The 6,236-nt window shown below is 30.7% G+C and overlaps 1 non-coding gene across 1 annotated transcript; it reads right to left on the reverse strand.

Annotated features, from left to right (window-relative positions):
• Positions 1-4,209: 4,209 nt before the first annotated feature.
• On the reverse strand, positions 4,210-4,320 carry Smp_sma.U6atac.1.1. The gene has a single exon (XR_001974648.1). It is a non-coding gene (small nuclear RNA).
• Between the last annotated feature and the right edge of the window lie 1,916 nt (positions 4,321-6,236).

Raw genomic sequence — 6,236 nt, forward strand, 5'->3', positions numbered from 1 at the left:
GCTTCCAGGTTTTCCATGGTGGTCTAGCTTTAATTGACTCATGATTTCAACTATGAAAATACTGAAATCTCCACAAAACCCCTTCTGATCTATAATGTAAATCTGACATCAAGTTATTTACCTTAATACACTGGTGTACAAAATAGATTAATGATATAAGATATTTTTTATTTCATTGAAAAGAAAACAGTTTCATGAACATAAAGTATGTGATATCTGAAGGGAAAATATTTACGAAAACATCATTTACGTTGATTTGGTGTCATATTTAATGACAATTACAAAATTTTTGAGTTGCACAATAGTTTAAATCCAATTCAAGGAATTGATGGGCTGTAATAGATGGATTTTTATTATGAAAATATCCAGCTGACCAGTCCCGAATAGGACGAAACGCGCGTCCTGGATTCCACTGCTAGCCACTATCCATCTCTGCTTACCATGCTTGTGATTTCAGTTAATATTGAGGCAGTCCGCACAGGATGCACATATGCCAACAAGAGACTGATCAATTGCAGTCCTAAATAACAATGGGAAGATACAAGTAAACAACACGAGTGAATTTATATTTCTAAGAATGTTCTACAAATGACGTATCGTTCCTTTTTCATTCTTAATGAATTACACTGTCAATAAGTATTGGTGACATAACATTTGCGAAGCGAGTTCAAATCACTCAGAAGTTTATGTCAAATGAATAGCATGCCTCAAACCCCTAAGCAATCAGCGGTCATGCTTTATCATTCCGCACGAAGTGCTACTATCAAATGACATCAGCACATTAGTTCAAATAGAAAAATGTCAGGTACTTTCATTATAGAACTGGGATGCTTGATGGAATTATCACTGACATTTTGTTGCTATAAATCATTGAGGTAAGAAAAGCTGGTTTCATGTTATCTCAAAATAAAACGAATATTTTTCTCAGATTCAAAGTTTAGGACTTCATGTACCTCGACCTTTGGTAGATTGAATACAAAATAGAATCTAATCATGAACATGTTTGTTTCTCCCAGTGAAGTTGGCTGGCTAACACCTTTTAGTAATTAGAATTCTTATATACTTACTATTAATGAGAGAAATAAACCTTCAAAAACTTATTCATCTCTAACTGACTGATTTATATATCGTAATTTGATCGACAAAAGTAAATTATCAGACAACACATTACAGTTGGCTTTATTGTTAGTTAGTTAGTTAATTAGGGCTAGTCATCCATCATTTCCCCGAATATTTGTGTTAGAATTACTTATTCAGAAATGTAACCAGCATCACTACAGACTTCAGACACGCTAAACGAAACAACATCAATTAGTTTATAATAAGATTGGCTTTATGTTCTGTTCCAGCTGCAGTTCACATTACAAAACTTATGATTTAATGCACCATAAATGATTATAGATTATTAACTGGAATTAGCACAAACATGAATTTTACCAAACAATAAAATCACTGAGTCCATCGATAAACTCAAATTCTTCCACATTCAAACTTTAATTACAGGCAATAAAATATAAAAATTAGAATTAGTATGATAACCAGGAAAAGTGATTTGCAGATTACTATCAAAACAGTAAATTCACTATTTAATATCTGAAAAATGGTTCCTATAGTTTAGTGTTTCACACAAGAGGTCAACTCTAGCTTGAATATTTCATGATTATTAACTTTGTGAAACTTTTGGTCCCATAATTTCAAAAAGGTTTCATGTGAAATAAGAACCCCATAAGATTAGCGGTAATATTTTAGTAAATTTTCAATTAGTTTCTGTTAGACTGTAGACGAAATCATAAGACTGAATGATATCCTCTTATCATGTTCATTTCATAAATGCTTTCATTTCTTCTATACGTTCATGCTGAATGTAATCTTTGTATACCCATTATCACCATTACTATCTTAATCAAAGGTCATTTCAGAAATTACAAACTTTGTTTGCTTTTTGTTCATTCCTTCTTGCCTATCAACCTACTTTGGGATAGAAAAAATATGCACATTTTCTGCATGAAAACTGAAATCTTCCACAACAAAATGTTGTTTTCTATCTAAAACTTTAAATATAAAGCATACTTGAAGGTTTGAAAATAGATCAGAACTGCCAATTTGTAGATGAAAACACACAAGAATTAAGAGGGTGAAATAAAATTGTTTTATTGATAAAAATGTTCTACCATCAGCATTATTATAATGTTTGGGATAAATAATGAGTACTATTAACTAGAAGAAGATTTCTGTCCGCAAGTTAACGAGATATGCAGTTTTATTGTGTTCCGTATCTGTGTGTATGTATGTGTATGTTGCGATCGTAAGATTTTTTATAACCGTTAATTAATGTCTGATTACGCTCTTTCCACTCATTAATTATTTTGATTTTCTAAATTATTGGCAATGACAAGGTTCATGATTAGAATAAAGATGACTAGAATGAAGGTTAGGGGTAGGAAATTATTCAAAGATATAATTATTCAAATATCATGATTCATTTTAAGGTCATGTTAATTGGACTATTATGATCTTCAGATTAAATTGCAAGTGATTAATTGGTGGTTAAGTGATAAACTGACAATTAACCATTGATTCCCCTTATCGTAACAATTTACATAAGGGTTAGATTAACATTTAATGATATAAAAAGAATCAAATACCGACATTTATTGTAGGAAAACTAAAGGTGAATGAGTATTTTAAAACTGGTTTTCAAGTTAGAAATAGACCGCATGTAAAAGTTTAAAATATTGAAAGTAAACAGCTTAATATTGTTGCCAGCATTTGATGAGGTCATTAGATGAGAAACGGAAAATCCTGATGATCGTTAAAAATTTATATTTATTGAGAGAATGAATTGGGAAATCAACTAACTGGTGACGATATGTTGTGATCGTAAAGTGAAATCACTTCATACAGCTAATTTTCGTTAGTTTTATCCATATGCTTATTGTGTACTATTTGTAACATGACAGAAGTGTTGACTATTTTCATCGTCCAGTATCAGAATTCCTTAGCAGTCCACATTGAAATCAAATGTTCGATATTTCTTGAATTTCGATAACCCTCTAGCTGACGTAATTCCATATTGATAACTACATTTTATCTACGGACAATGAAACCGTAGCATATTATATAGCTTAAAAACACCACTGGAAATTAATTTTTTATTGGGTATAAAACATCAACCATTCCTTACGAGATCTTCTACTGGTATATTAAAAAAAACTTTCCTACATTTAAAACATTGGTCTTTCTCTGTTATCTAAATTTTGACAAATAATATGCATTTGTCATAATTAGATAACTGAACAGTAATTAATTTATTGCTAGCTAGTCTTCAATGTTGATTGAATTATATCAGTCAAATTTTGAGTGTGGTTATTGTTTACCAGTTTATTTGTTTCAATGAATACCAATACCTGGACACAATCTAAACAATTATTTGAATATAAAGCTGATCTATAAGCTTTATATAATGTTTCTAAAAATGTTTTGTTGAATCCTAGAGATGAATTTATTTTATACGTTATCTCCAATATATATTAAGATCTTTCTTTGTGCACGATACGAGACATATATACTTGTTTTCGTTCAAGCAGTTTTAAACCATTTGAAGATAGTGTGTGCTACAGATATAAGTAGTATATATCATCAATCGAAAGTAAAATGACTGGCAACCGAAGGTTAACACGATCGAAGAGAACGAGAACAGAGAGTGATTGATGTGGAAATGAAGGAACAATCAAGTCTCAGACAACTGATTGACATTTTGTAAATGAAGTATTTAGTGTATGGTTCTCAGATATTAGTACGAGATTCTGTAATTCCGCATTGAAATACATTTGGTTGTCTCCGCTGGTCTTCTTGTTCACTACAAGTGTACTTAACGAAATGACCTTAACTAATTAACTCAACCGAGAACAAAAATCTCTGAACAGTTATTTTATTGTGTGATATCATAAATTAAATGAAGTTGTAAGTGTTAATCAGTTGTCCCAAACTAAGTTGGTCTACAGATAACGAGCGAATTGAGAAATTTGAAGGTCTGAGGTTCAATCCGTAAATCGATAAGGTTTTAACAATATTGATGTGAAATGTAAAGAAATAACCGTTCAATGGTCTCTGCTTATGATTGACTGTTTTTTTTATCAAAGTCAACTTATTATGTTAAGTGATCTCCACTAAATCTTTTCATTACAATCAATAATATAACTGTACCCGTGCATCAGAAAAGGAGAGATGGTTGGCAGTCCCCTGCACAAGGTCGAACAGGGCATCTGATGCCCACTCTCCTAAGGTATGACACATCCGCTACTTTCGGATGGCCTTTTTCCTCCGCCAATATAACTGTAACCTATAGACATCTAAGGAGATCCCACGAAATAATTGACATCATATTATTTTAATATAAATGTTATTCTTTTCTAAATAAATAAAAAAGGGAATGAAACCATTTGTTGTTTCGTTTTATTTAATGATTCATTTCAATGAATATTTATGAAATGAAATCCCTATTGGTCATTTGATTTAATTAAAATCGAATGTCCCATTATTCAAATCCTGCTCTAATTGAATGAAATTTTAATTCTTCTGTTACTCGATATATTCGTCTACATAAATGTAACTAGGCAGTTATGTTTATTTTTTTGGGTAGTATGAGAACTATGATATTACAGTGAATTCTATTTATTTGAAGATATGAATTAATCAAACTAATAAGCTAACTAACAAGACATGTTTATTTGTTTATTTACTAAATTTCATGTTTTTCATTTTCCAAAATTGAGAACAATTCACTTGTTTATCTTTCCCTTCTATGATAAACAGAATGTCATATATATACATAGGAATGAATATCATTTTGTTTGCCGATGTATTGTCAGGGTAAACAACTTATTAGTCGGTTTCTTGTACTATATAGGCATGAAGATAAAAAAATATGATTGTTTCTTTTATATATATTTTTATTGTTATAACTATTTACTGTTGTACATAATTCCTGCTATCAATAGAACTGAATTAACTAAAAAGAAAGCTCCAGTGTTTGAAGTATATACCCACTCAACAAAGAGATCTCCAATTATAATTCAAGTTTTCATCATTCGCTTAGAGAATAATCATGTAAATGGTAGAAAAAGCATCCACTGAATTCAAACTTGGTGTGATTATCATATGCACATACGAAGAAAATCAGATTCTTTGGAAGACTTAATTACTTTTTTTAAAACCTGCGAATTAAAATTATCAATAGATCGAAAAATGCAGCATCTGCTCTGCTAAAGGACTTGGCCGTAATACAGAAGAAAACTACTACTACTACTACTATTAACAAGCTTGAAAACTACAGTCATGGCTACACATATTATTCTAGCCGCTCCTAGTACTGAATTATGAATTAATTCTTCCATGAAAATAGTACAAGTTAAACAGAAGGAACTTAAATAAACACTTTTGAATTATTAAATTTGGGATAATTAATCAGTAACCCCTCTCCTGCACCTTATGATCTAACAATTTGTCAATAATTATTCATTAAAATGATGACTAACTGTTAAGGTTGACTAATAAATTATTTATTTAGAAATATTTTAATTTTGTTGTCAAGTGAAGTCACCAAACCAACAGTAAAATATCCAGCATTTGTTGACTTTCGCTTTTTAATGTTCAGATATCATTGATTAACTGTACAATGTAGTTATTTGAGAAAACATGGCATAGCCACCGATGAAATATAAATTCGTCTCTAAATAATATAGGCTTTACAATGTTATTAAACTTTAAAAGAGAATGAATTTAACATGGTCATGATTTTGCTCTTTACTGTCGTTGGTAAATATTTCATTTTGATGTGTGATTATTTTACTAAAGTATTGTGAACCGACGTGTTTACCTTCAGTACAAACATAGGTATTTTGATTTTAAAGTCTATTGGTCATGTTAATAAAATGAAACTTTCCTATGATTTGACTAATGAATTAAAAGGTCCTGGGTTAGAGTGCCGCGTGCAGGGTTGTGGGTGCTTATTGCTAAAGAGTCTCGTACTAGGTCGAAACGGCTGTCCAGTGCTTGCAGACTTTCAATGATGGTCTAGCTAAGACTGACTCGCGATTTCAACTGTAAAAATACTACTAATTCATTATATAGTAGTTAAAGATGAAACTTGATAGTGGTTCTTATAATTTTTTTTCAAATTCTAAACCTTTTTTTTCAAATCGAACTCTTGATTAGACTTTGGCCAAGTTTTATAA

Source organism: Schistosoma mansoni, chromosome 2 (genome assembly GCF_000237925.1).
Source record: "Schistosoma mansoni strain Puerto Rico chromosome 2, complete genome".
In the NCBI taxonomy this organism is placed as follows: Eukaryota; Metazoa; Platyhelminthes; class Trematoda; order Strigeidida; family Schistosomatidae; genus Schistosoma; species Schistosoma mansoni.